The sequence below is a fragment of the Pleurodeles waltl genome, chromosome 2_1, assembly GCF_031143425.1.
Source record: "Pleurodeles waltl isolate 20211129_DDA chromosome 2_1, aPleWal1.hap1.20221129, whole genome shotgun sequence".
NCBI lineage: Eukaryota > Metazoa > Chordata > Amphibia > Caudata > Salamandridae > Pleurodeles > Pleurodeles waltl.
In genome coordinates, this window is record NC_090438.1 from 264,404,997 (window position 1) to 264,417,256 (window position 12,260).

Consider the following 12,260-nt stretch of genomic DNA (forward strand, 5'->3'; position numbering starts at 1 on the left):
CCCTTGTCTATGGCAGCCATGACAATGATGATAGACTCTGTTTCACAGTTTTACAGCCCTCTCAAACTGAAGCATTGTCCCAACTGTGTGCCATATCCTTGGCTTTAGACTTCTTATCGCAAGCCCAGTTGACCGGATACTGAAAGACAACACAGGCCCTCGCATTTCAGCCTTGCTGCATCTCATAACTAACACATTGCTTTGGCTATGAGATGCATCTTCACGGCAGATCCATACACCACTCTGCAAACCAGGATTAAAGGCACTTTTGTTCAGTGGGCCTAACAGGGTCCCTGTAGCTGGCCATGCTCCATCGCACTCGACCTAAACTTGTAACTTTTTTCCAGTCCAGTGTGACCAGATAGCCACAGTTGGCGCTTTACTCTTCTTGGCACTATTTTCCCCCAAAAATTTAAAATTCCCTGTCACAGATTATACTAATTGGATTTTTGTCATTGTGGTCCTGTTTTATTTATTAAAAGGTAAATGACTCTATTTATCTAACTCTGTTGTGGTATCCTTTTGTGGTGTGTTTTTACTGTGTTACTGTCTGTAGTGTTGCACAAATACTTTACATATTGCCTCTGAGTTAAGCCTGATTTCTCTGTGCCAAGCTACCTGAGGGTTGAGCACAGGTTTGTTTAGGGTTTAAATGTGACCTCACCATGAGAAGAATTGTGGTTACTTCTTGAGAAGGGTTTTGCCCCCTAAACCAGTAACCCAATTTCTGACACAGTTCCTGTGTCTTCAGTTACTGGCCTACATCCCCCTACCTCGCCCTTGATCACGCACTCCCTATTCTCCTCTTTGGTACGCCTTTCCCCCTTCTTTCAGCAAGACATCATGGCTGGCCTTGGCAACCAACGTGGATGCACGTTCATACACATACCATCCACGGCCTCATCCCCCGATTTCACACCTCTTCTCTGGGGCTTCTCACTAGCATCCCCTCATCTCCTCTTTTAAGTGTACTCACTCCTGACCCCTCTTTCTGCTGGCCTCCACACCTGCAGAACCTTTCTCCTCAGCCATCACCAGTACCCCACAGTGGCTGAAAAGCTTTCAGGGAAGTTTAGCCCTACTGCAGTGCTCACCTTTTCTGCTTCTTATGCCTACAATGATCTGGACGAAATAACACCCACTCTCCACCTACCATCATTTAGAGGCCCTTATTTCCCCACAGGCTGCACCCCTCTAGACTCCCTACACCCCCTCCATTCTCATGGCATTGTGCCCACCACTATCACATAGGCCTACCTACATACACCCCATATGCTGCCACAGACATCATCTTGGAATCTCATCCCCTTCCCATCACTACACTTAGGGGGTTATTCTAACTTTGGAGGAGGTGTTAATCTGTCCCAAAAGTGACGGAAAAGTGACGGATTTACCACCAGCCGTATTACGAGTCCATTATATCCTATGGAACTCGTAATACGGCTGGTGGTATATCCGTCACTTTACCGTCACTTTTGGGACGGATTATCACTCCTCCAAAGTTAGAATAACCCCCTTAATGTGAATTGGTTGACCAACTATGTAAAACACAAGATACTCTCATATCTCGTCTCACGACAGGCAGACATTGTTCTCAGACAAGAGACCCATCTCTCCACTAAAGAGGCTGAAAATCCCAAGAGAGACTGGGTCAGGTCGATTACATATAGTTGCAAATCCCCTAACACCCCTTCCTACCTCCACCCAAACAACTAGACCGACATCACGGAAAAGTGGCATAGCCATCCTTATGCACAAAGCCTTACCCGGCACATTTCTCCCAACATGTATGGATGATGACAGCCGGTATGCCCTGCTTAGACATAGGATTTGCTCCAAGACACTCAAAGTCACTGGGCCCAAACTTACATTTTTTCCCACCTCCGCAGGCCACTGACCAAGATCAACACCTCTAACAGACGCAATAATAGATTCATGGCCCTAATGACAAACCTAAGGACGGTGACAGGGGCTTCCTGCATGACCTCTGCAATGGTCATTGCCTCTTCGAAGCCTGGTGCCTCTTACATCCACCAGATAAGAACTATTCCTTCTTTTCAGTTGTCCACAATGTAAATGTCACCTAGACCCTTTCCTTGCCTTGCACCCAGTCTCTCTGACTATTCATGGCTACAACATTCTCAAGGGTTTCTTATCAGACCACACTCCAGTCCATCTTCGTACTAACTAGATTTTATACGTCCCATACAAAAACCCTGGCACTTCAATGTAGCATGTTATAAATCTCACCAGTAGAAATGACTGCTGTCCCATGTGACCGTCCACCTTACAGAAAATTGAGGATCAGTCAAGTCCTCACAGACATCCTGGGATGCAGCAATAGATGCAGGAGGTGTCACTGGTTAAAGAACAGCCAGCACAACTGCAGCTCACTTTAGAAAAGGAGATGAAAATGCACACCAAAGCGTACACAGCAAGGTCCTCAGTGGTGACCAGATGCTCTCTGGAGAAATGCAAAATTGAACTTAACTCACTCCAGACATCTAAGGCAGAATTCACCCTCTAAAAACTCAAAGCCCATCAATATGAACATGGAGTGATGGTGGGAAGACTGTTGGCAGCACAACTCCAACAGGGGAAAGCCATGACAGCCATCCCAGCTATCAAAGATAGTTTGAGCCAGACAATGCAATACTTACAAGACATCTCAGATGGATTTGGAGCCTGCTATACCAACTTGTATAGCTCTGAACTCCACAGTGACAATCGTACAGAGGCTTTCTTCACTAATCTCACACTACCCAGTCTTACCGATGATGGTAAGGCTCTCCTGGAGAGGATGGGTTCATGGACATATTCTATGGATAGATGAAGGACGATGCAGTAGACAAACTGGGTTTTTCTCTCTCTTATCACAAACACAGCAGTGATCAAGGTTCTGCCAAGACCCCCTGCTTTGTCGAAGCTACCATCTAATCTCTCTCATAAACACTAGCACCAAGATCTTAGCAAGCATTCTGACTACTCAACTCAAACATGTTTTTCGAGCCTAATACACGACACCCAAGTGGGATATGTCCCAGGATGATTCTCTGTAACCACCTTGGTACTTTAACCAACCTCTTATGGCTTTCCAATAATTCCCCAGAAATCACAATTGCCCTCTCTCTCAACATCGAGAAGTCTTTATAGAATGGGGTATCTGTTTAGTGTGCTAAGCTGACTGGGCTTCAGGAAAAACTTCATTTCATGAGTCAGATGACTTTACAGCAACCCCACTGCTCAGGTTAACTATGGCAGATTCCAATTGGATGCTTTCTTGGTCCACAGGGGGACCAGCCAGAGCTGCCAAACAGCTGCAAAATAAAAACTCAACTAAAAAGCAAACATGAACATTCTGTCCAGCTAGGGCACAAACAAAGTGTAGTCCTAACTGGTTAACAGGTTATTCTGCAACAATGACATTCTTTGATCTTCATGTCCCCCTGCCTAGTAAAGGCAAGCTGATCTGACCTTTGAAAAGCACTCCCAAAGAGTGGCTATAATGGAGAGCATAAACCAAGGCATCAGAACTTTTCAGACAGCAGCAGTGCCCTCTTTCTTACCAGTCCATTTGAGTTATAAAGTCTTTGGAGTGTAGGGCTTTCTTGTGGTAGTCACTGGCTACTGATTAATGATGGCATGGATGCTGATTCAGTTCAGACCACTTTTCCAGCTATAGTTTTACTGCACACCAATGGTAGAAAAGGATAATCTGTTTTTCTTCCCAAATGACAGGACCCCATGATCACTATGTGGAATTTTATCAGCCTTTCCAGGGGCTGGCATATTATAAATAGACCCTGTCTCTCAGTGCCCACTAGAAACTATACTTTTGGACCTAGGTTCTTCCCAGGAAGACAGACGTCAGTCTTCCCATGATGAGCACAAACTAACATCACAGTACTGTTTTGAATAAACATGCTATTGTCAGGGATTCTGTCTGTCATTTATGTGTCATCTGTGCTCTCCCCCTTATGATCCTACATAACTATAGGTTGATGTTCCTCTAAATAATCACATGCTGTCATCCTCCCTCAAATCTTTGACAGAGCCAGCTGCTCCCAACAGCCTCTTGTTATCTGATATGAGAATTCACACTTGCCCAGCAGTGGAGGAACTGAGCTACTGACATACTTAAGAGCATTGCAGCAATAGTTCGAGGTCTGGCCAATGCTAGGCATAGGTAACCAACTTTATAGACATCATCTTTGAACCATATTTGCCACAAATCTAAGTGCATAAATAAGTTAAATCTTTCAATCAATCAGTGATTTCAAAAGTGCAACTAATCACACCGTAGGGTTTCAAGGCGCTGTTTGCAGGTGTGCTGCTAAATCGAAGAGCCAGGTCCTGAGGTCCTTCCGAAACTGCTTCAGTGATGCGGTCTGCCTGAGTTTGAGAGGTAGCGTGTTCCATGTCCGGGCTGCAAGGTAGGAGAAGGATCTTCCTCCTGCTGTGATTTTCCAGATCTTGGGAACAGCTGCAAGGGTGAGCTGGGAAGAACGGAGATGTCTATTGGGTACAGGCGGTGTTTGAGGTATACTGGTCCTATGTTGTGTAGTGCTTTGTAGGTGTGGATCAGGAGTTTTCATGTGATGCGCTTGTTGACTGGTAACCAGTGTAGGTCTCTGAGGTGGGGGGAGGTGTGGCTGTGTCGGGGGATGTCCAGGATGAGACTGGCTGCTGCATTTTGGATTCCTTGTTGTCATGTTTGTAGTTTTTTGGTGATGCCAGCAAAGAGTACACTGCCGTGGTCAAGTTTGTTAATGACGAGTGCATGGGTGACTGTCGTCCTCATGTCAAAAGGGATACACTTAAAAATCTTCTTTTGAAGGAGTTGGAGTGTGCGGAAGCATGACAATGAGATGGTGTTGACTTGGCGGGTCATGGATAGAGAGGAGTCCAGGATGATTCCCAGATTGTATGCGTGGTCCGTGGGAGTGGGGATGTTTCATAGTGCGTGGGCCACAAGGATACATTAAAGGCAGAAGGGGTGGAGTTGATTATGAGGATCTCTGTCTTTCCTGAGTTGAGTTTGAGGCAGCTGGCTTCCATCCAGGCAGCAACTGCTCTCATCCCGTTATGAAAGTTTTTCTGGCATTTGTATGATCATTGGACAGGGAGAGGATCAGTTGGGTATCGTCGGCATAGCAGACTTTGTTTAGCCCGTGTTGTTTGATGATCTTGGCTAGCGGGGCCATGTAGATGTTGAAAAGCGTTGGGTTGAGTGATGATCATTTGGGCACTCTGCAGCATATGTCTTTGGGTTATGACGGTAGTCTGACATTCTGGGGGTCATTCTAACCCTGGCGGTCCAAGACCACCAGGGCTAAAATGACGGGGGCACCGCCAACAGGCTGGCGGTGCCCCGCTGGGCATTCTGACCGCGGCGGTTTGACCGCGGTCAGAAGTGGAAAACCGGCGGTCTCCCACCGGTTTTCCGCTGCCCATTTGAATCCCCCATGGCGGCGCAGCTCGCTGCGCCGCCATGGGGGATTCTGACAGCCCATACCGCCATCCTGTTCCTGCCGGTTCGCCCGCCAGGAACAGGATGGCGGTATGGGTTGTCGTGGGGCCCCTGGGGGCCCCACAAAGAATTTCACTGTCTGCATTGCAGACAGTGAAATTCGCGACGGGTGCCACTGCACCCGTCGCACCTTCCCACTCCGCTGGCTCCATTCGGAGCCGGCGTCCTCGTGGGAAGGTCGTTTTACACTGGGCTGGCGGGCGGCCTTTTGGCGGTCGCCCGCCAGCCCAGTGTAAAACCCAGAATACCCGCAGCGGTCTAATGACCGCGGTGCGGTATTCTGGAGGGGGGAACTCTGGCGGGCGGCCTCTGCCGCCCGCCAGGGTGAGAATCACCCCCTCTGTGTTCTTCCGGTGAGGAAGGACCTGATCCATTCCATTGCTTTATCTTGGATGCCACCGTCCTGTAGTCTGCTGCAGAGGGTGGAGTGGGAGACTGTGTCAAATGCAGCAGAGAGGTCGAGGATGAGTGCGGCCATGCCTCCATGGTCTAGTATGGTTCGTATGTCGTCAGTGGCTGCTAAGGGAGCTGTTTTGGTGCTGTGGTTGCTTCTGAACCCCGATTGGGATGGGTCTAGGATTTGGTGTGTCTCGAGGAATTTGGTGTGTTGCTGGTTGACGGCCTTTTCCCTTACTTTGGCTGGGAAAGGGTGCAAAGGGATGGGTCTTTAGTTTCTCAGCTCCCTTAATTCAGCGGTGGGTTTCTTGAGCAGTGGGTTGATCGCAGCATGCTTCCAGACTGATGGAAAAATGGCGGTCTCGAAGGATCGGTTGATAGTTCAGCAGAGCTCAGGTGCTGTAGTGGTGCTGGCCAGGTTGAAGATATGATGAGGGCAAAGATCCGAGGATGCTCCCAAGTGGATGGAGTTCATGAGTCTTTGTTTGTCCTCTTTGGTGATGGGGGTCCGGGAGTTCAGGATCTGGTGTGGTGCTGGGTCCATGTGGTGGTGTTTGCGGACAGTGCAAGCGGGTTTTGGTTCCCGAAGCCTTTGTAAATGTCCTGGATTTTTCAGTGGAAAAAGGTGGCAAGGTCATCGCAGAGGTCTTGGCAGGGAGGAATGGGTGAGGTGTCTGCCCCAGGGTTCGTAAACTCTTTGACGATGGCAAGAGCTCTTTGCTGTTGTGAGTGCTGGTGCTGAGGCGTTCTTGAATAATGGCTTTTTTGATGGCTCTGATGTTCTGGTGGTGCTTGGTGAGTGCATTCTTGTAGGCTGTGCGGTCTTTGGTTGATTAGCTGTTCCTCCATTTCCGTTCCTGTCATCTGTAGGAGCGCTTGGATTCTTGTAGGTCTTCCATAAACCATTTAGGTGATTTGCTATGTTGATTTCCTGCTGGTTTCCTCAGGGGAGCTACGTTGTTGTGGCATTCCGATAACCAGGGGTGTGGATTGCGTGCAGCTTCAGAAGCGTCTGGTGCATCCGAGGGGGTGGAGTGGTTCAGAGCATTGGTGAGTTGTGCTTCTGAAACTTTGCCCCAGCATCTGCTGAGAGGGCAGGGGGCATAGTCGCGTGCAGTGTTCTTTGTGAAGGTAAAGTGGACGCACTTGTGGTCAGTCCAATGGTGTTTGGAGGTGTGAGAGATGTTAATTTTGTTCCCTGCTGAGAAGACAGGGTTGAGGATGTGTCCGGCTCTGTGGGTGGGGACATTAACAAGTTGTTTGAGGCTGAGGTTGTTCAAGAGATTTGTGGTGTTGGTGTCATTGTGGATATCAAGGTGGAAGTTGAGGTCACCGAGTAGGATGTAGTCAGAGGAGGTGAGCGCTTTGGGTGCGACACAGTCAGCAATGTCTTCGCAGAATTGGGGTCAGGGTCTAGGCGGCCTGTAAATGACTGTGTCACAGAGGGAGGAGTTGGGGTTGGTCTGAATCTGGAAGTGTGGGGGGTTCATCGATTGGCTGAAACTGTGACTCATTGGTGGTCTTGTAGACTTTGGCAATGCCAGTTTGCTCTGTCTTTGTGGATGATTTTGTAGTTGTCCCGGATGGCCGTGGAGATGTCTGGGGCAGAGGTGGGGGTGATCCATGTCTCTGTGAAGAAGGCGACATCCGGGGCGGTCAAGTCGAGCAGGTCCCAGACTTCTACTGCGTGCTTGACGTGGGAGCATGTGTTGAGGAGTATGCACTTGAAATGGTCATACGTGGTTGTACGGGATCATGTGGTGGTATTTGGAGGGTGTGGGAGCATGCACGGCATGAAAAAGGTCCATGAGTGTTCCTGGGGTAGGCTCGGTGGCAGTCTGAGGATCTTCCCTAATTGAGGGAGCGTAGAGTGTTGGTGTCGAACTGGTGGATGGAGGGAGGTCCTGGGTCCGTGGCGCTGGGCGCAGTCCAGGCATGCGCAGATGGGCTTGCGTTAGGCGTGCCTTCGGCCACCATTGAGAAGGGAAGGGAGGCGAGGATTCCGGTCAGCTGGGAGGCGGGAGAGAGGGGGTGGGGCTGAAGGGGCAGCAGTGCTGCAGGGTAATCACGGAGAGAGTGAAGGGAGAGAAAAAGAGAAAATAAGAAAAAGATGGAATAAAAGACAGAAAATAAAACAGAAGTAAATAACATAATTAAAGGCAGAAGTAAAAGTAGGTGTAAAGAGAGACAGAAGATGCTTATATGCAGATGGCCACTAGGCCACCAGGTATGAGGTGCAGGTGGGAGACTGGGGGTGGAGGTGGGCCTCAAACTGAGAGTCAGACAGGCACTCAGTTCGCTCAAGGCAGAGGCAGCAGAAACAATTGGAGCTGCAGAGAGGAGGGCAACAGATGCTGACCAGGAGGTCAGAGGAGACTTTGATAAATATAATAAAGTGTGAATCTTGATTTCCTAACATCCTCCTAACCAATTGAAGTGTGGCTTTTATTTTTATACCAGGTCTTCACAACAGGTAGCACTAGTCCAGTCTCAGAGGTAAAAAAGCACTCTCGTATATTTTTATAGCACTGACAAGCTAACTCCATTTTAGACATGTCACACATTTACATGTTATATACTAAGGCCATGAGGGTTTTGAGTCCCTTCTTGAGGCTGATTTAAATAATATTTGAAGCAGGCTTTTAATCAGTGAAAAAGGTTTATTCAGACATGTGAGTAATACAACAGTTGGCATTCAAGTTCAGGGCAGATATGGCAGTCCTGATGACATGTATTTAAAGACGACGGCCCTGATTCTGACCCCGGCGGTTCCCTACCGCCGGGGCCAGGGTCGGCGGGAGCACCGCCAACAGGCTGGCGGTGCCCCGCAGGGCATTCTGACCGCGGCGGCTTGCTGCGCCGCCATGGGGGATTCTGACAGCCCATACCGCCATCCTGTTCCTGGCGGTTCTCCCGCCAGGAACAGGATGGCGGTATGGGTTGTCGTGGGGCCCCTGGGGGCCCCTGCAGTGCCCATGCCAATGGCATGGGCACTGCAGGGGCCCCCGTAAGAGGGCCCCACATTGTATTTCAGTGTCTGCATTGCAGACACTGAAATACGCGACGGGTGCCACTGCACCCGTCGCACCTTCCCACTCCGCCGGCTCAATTCTGAGCCGGCGTCCTCGTGGGAAGGCTCTTTTGCACTGGGCTGGCGGGCGGCCTTTTGGCGGCCGCCCGCCAGCCCAGTGCAAAAGCCAGAATCACCGCAGCGGTCTTATGACCGCGGAGCGGTGTTCTGGAGGGGGGAACTCTGGCGGGCGGCCTCCGCCACCCGTCAGGGTTAGAATCACCCCCGAAGTACTGTGCACAACTTCATCTACTTGTACTGAGTACTCGTAAATGCTTGTAAATTCCCTTGCTTATTGAGCTATGCATTATGTGGCATAACTATTAATAACTTCAGTACTAGTCACAACTAAAACTTGCATGCCATGGCCCTCGGAGACCAACAATGACTATTATTGTGCTCCAACAAATTAAAGCTTCAAAGGTCCAGTGAGCAACTGGTGGCAGATTCTAGAGGTGAAATCCACAAAGCCACTCGTGCTCCTAAACCAAATTCCACTCATAACCTGTGGGCAAAATCAATGTTTCAGAAATACCAGGAAAAAGGAAAATGGTTAATAAAGAAAGATCCATCACTTTATTTAATTTAGGGAATTGGTGTGCACCCCCTCCTATTAAATGGTGAAAATGGATGTGAACTGAGGAGTGAAAAATGAGTTTGCCTGAGAAAGTCATATGTGCCATAATTGAAAGTTTTACCCCATCTGGGTGCAGAGATTTATCAAAGGCGGCTCGACAAGCTTCGTTTTCCATTGGAGGGAAAATGACTTTGATTGCCTGACAGTGAAATCAAGCTTTGCTGTGCAGTTGAAGAAAAGAGGCCTGTGATAGCCTGGCAGTGAAATCACTAGTATCTTTACATCTCTTGCTCTTGCTCTTGCTCTTGACTCCATCTTTCATTAACTTCAAGCCATAGGCAACTGAATTTATAGCAGGGATGCAGGCAGACTGGATTTCCTTATCTCTGAAGTGTATGGGAATTAAAAATTTACAAGTTTCAGACTTACATGTTGCTTCTCAATAACAGTTTGAGACAAGAATGAAACAAAATCATTCTTGACTGTGAGTTTTAGTAAAGAATATCCCAACGTTCCTAGCAATTTTCCATGTATATGCATGCTACTGTGCAAACATACATCACAATCAAGGAGTTCTTTCCAATGTCATTAACAGTTAGGCTAGATTTAATTACTTTCTTGGTATTTGTCGTATTTTACACCTGCCGTTCTGCTAGCAGAAAGGATGGGCATAAATGCACTGCAGCACATCCCTTAACATTTGAACGGAAACATCAAAAAGCAAGCTGTTGATAAACAGAAGCTACAGATTAAGCAGGAAGCAACATTCTGAAGTGACACTGCCAAAATAAGAGAAAAAGGATTACTGCATGTGACGCATCGTCAGGGAGAAACATCTATGCTGTATGTCTGGTGGATAAAGGAAAGTGCCTGGGTTATGTAAAGGGTGATTAATAAACAGACCTGAGACCTTTAAAACTATACTTCTAATAGGGAAAGTACTTCTACAGTACCATATTTATCACAAAATTATCAAATGCTGAGCTTTCATTGTCAAAATTCAAATCCTTTACCTGCTTGCCATATACGGATGCCACATTGAGGCTAAGGCCCTCATTACAACCCTGGCGGTAAATGCCACCTACCGCCGTGCTGACAGCTGCCAACATACCGTGACCGTGGCGGTATTCCGCTATGGGTATTATGAACCACACTGAGAAATCTGCCACTATACAGACACCCACACAAGTCCACCAGACCAAAGGTCAGTGATAAATTGGCAGTAGCAAAACCCACACCATTACGCCAACAGGAATACGCCCACAGTATCAGGACCCACGAATCACAGCAGCGGTCTGTCAACTGCGGTAAACCACTGGCGGTACACACCGCTGCGCTCAAAATACACATACACTTACAAAACTACACCACATTGGACAATTCAAACTACACACACCTGCCACACATACACACACCACACCCACACACCCACACCACTATAAAACACACACCCACATTACCCACAAACCTTTCAACAATAAAATAAATTGACAACAGAGAGAGACACAAGCCAGGAGCACCCACTCAATCCGAACCACAGAACACCATCATCCATACACCATCCACGCACCACACAGCACACACCACAACACATCACCCCACACATCACCCCACACATCCACACACATATCATTCACACATATCACTCACACCACATCCAAGGCACCCCAAAGACACCCCAGGTTTTCTGAGGAGGAGCTAAGGGTCATGGTGGAGGAAATCCTCCAGGTAGAGCCACAGATATTCGGATCACAGGTGCAGCAGACGTCCGTTGCTAGGAAGATGGAGCTATGGCAGAGAATCGTGGACAGGGTCAACGCCGTGGGACAGCACCCAAAAACAAGGAATGACATCAGGAAGAGGTGGAATGACCTACGGGGGAAGGTGCATTCCGTGGTTGCAAGACACCAGGTAGCTGTACAGAGGACTGGCGGTGACCCCCACTTCCTTCCCCACAACTAACAACATGGGAGGAGCAAGTCTTCTACCCTCACCCCCATCACTCCACCACCTCACATATACCCCGCTATCACAACCCACCTATCCCAAAACCAAGCCCTGCATGTAACACCAATCCATGGACCGCCATCACAGACCTGTATGGACACCCATCACCACAGTATGCCCATTAGAGAGAATCACCTAGCCCACAAAATCACCACACACACAAGGCAAAGCTGACAGGGCAATCCCAACCATACAGGGAAACACACCCATGCACAAGATGGCACATGCATATACAATAACACTGCATTTTTATCCCCACAGGACCCCTACTCAACGTCACCGGAGAGGAGTTGCCAGCAACATTCAGTCCCCCTACAGAGGAGGCCCACAGTGATGACAGCAGCTCTGCACGACTGGATCACAATGACCAACGTGGCCCATCAGGGACATCTGGACAGTCGGTTACCCTGCCACAGTCCCAACCCACCACAAAGCCTTCGCCGTCAGGAAACACCAGCACGGCACCCACCCAGCGGGCCCATGCCACTGTCCCCAGGACATATCAATCAGCAGTGTGTCCACCACTACAGGGACCCCAGGCAACCCCACAAACACAGGACAATCAGGGACCTGGGGTCAGTGGCAGTGGGCACACGGTTCAGGGGACAGAGGCACAGGACAACAGGGAAACTGGGAGGACTGCTGTGCGGCAGGGGGAGGACAGGCCCAGAGAACAACTC